Source organism: Oncorhynchus masou, unplaced genomic scaffold (assembly GCF_036934945.1).
Source record: "Oncorhynchus masou masou isolate Uvic2021 unplaced genomic scaffold, UVic_Omas_1.1 unplaced_scaffold_781, whole genome shotgun sequence".
Lineage (NCBI taxonomy): Eukaryota > Metazoa > Chordata > Actinopteri > Salmoniformes > Salmonidae > Oncorhynchus > Oncorhynchus masou.
The window spans coordinates 280,228-281,960 of NW_027014279.1; positions in this window are offsets into that span (position 1 = coordinate 280,228).

A 1,733-nucleotide genomic window follows, 5' to 3' on the forward strand; every position below is an offset into this window, starting at 1 on the left:
AACAGGGGCGCAACTTTCACTGGGAACTGGGGGACATGTCCCCCCCCACATTCAGAAATTTTATTTTTGTCCCCCCCAGTTTTATCATTGGATCGTGGATACTAAACGAGGCAACGGTGTGCTTTAGGACCATGCGGATGCCTCCGAGGTTGGGTCGGCTGTTTGGAGTGTTTATCTGACTGGATACATTTTGTTTTTGATATGTCCCCCCCCCCAACTTGTAAAAGCAAAGATTCGCCCCTGTGTATAAATATGTGTGTCTGGCTTCAGAAAGAAAAGCATTATTGTCTTACAGGTGTCTTATCTGTACAGGGATGCATTAAGGTGGCTGACTGTTCCTTTTTTACCCCGTGTGAGATTGGTCATTTTCTAGTGTGGGTAGCAGTGAGTGAATATGCCAGTGAACAGACCTTATTCCAGGTATCTTAATAGTGACGTCTATATTAATTCTCAGTCATAACTCAGTCTATGTCCCAAATCGCACCATATTTCCTATATAGTGACCTACTTTTTACCATAATCCATAGGGAATAACCCGGGTCCATTCATCCCAAATGGCACCCTATTCCCTATATAGTGCACTAGGGACCAGAAGTAGTGTACTGTAAAGGGAATAGGGTGCCATTTTGGACGAATCCTAAGACTGACCAATGAGCATCAGTAATGTCATCACAAATAACTCTTGGTTATGGAGCTCAGAGTTATGAGAGCCTGCCAGACTTCTGGTCCTTCCTCCTTGATTGGTTAATCAATGTAGATATCCAGGTAAAGGTCAAATATTCTGCCTCTGCTTCTTTGTTGATTTAAATCATTGTACTTTTTCTATCGGTTATTAAAGGCTCCCTCTCTGATTTCAGTCGAGACAGAAATAAATACTGCAATTGTTTCAACAGTTTATCTCGTAGAAAAGAAAATGGCAAAAACATAGAATTGATTTGTTACAGTATAGTCATAGTAGTCTGGTTGACGAGGCTGTATTCACCATTCTCTCTCCACTTTAACACTAACAGTCACGTATTCACAATTACCCACATTTAAAATCATCAGGCTGCAAGGAAAGCAAAATGGAGGATTCTGTTGCTATTTCCTACGTATATTCGTATATTTGTGTTGAAGCTGTATATTATCTCTTGCTATTCTTTGTCTTTGTATGAATAATGTATGTTTACACGCTCTCCTTACTCTCCCAAATAACGGCTCTATTTTGTAATAAAATACAAGCTGCCCATCCGTACTCCACCCGTCTGGTATGTTTCAGAGTCATGTTGCTGTGTTTGTTTTCTGACTGACTGTATTCACCTGTCGTGTTTTGAAGCAGATGTTTACGGGATCAAAGAATATGTTCTACAAAAGGTAAACAAAGTCTCTAAGGCTGTTCTTACACAGGCAGTTCAATTCAGATATTTTTTTCTCCCACTAATTTGTCTTTTGACCAATCGAATCAGATCTTTTGCCAATAATTGGGTGAATGATCAGAATAGGTCTGTCTGATATAAACGCAGCCTATTCTCCCAGGTGCTTTGTTGTCAATGTTTCGACCCTGAAGTCTTCATTTGATTGTATTGGTTCTTGAAGAGTAGCATCCCCTTGTCAGCCACTCAGACAGTTACATTTACTGTACATGTCTCAGCTGATATACTAAAAGTGTTAGTGATGACTTGGGCTGGACCATGGACCAGAGGGAGGAGGACCGGCCCCGGGGGAGGACCAGAGGGAGGAGGACCGGCCCCGGG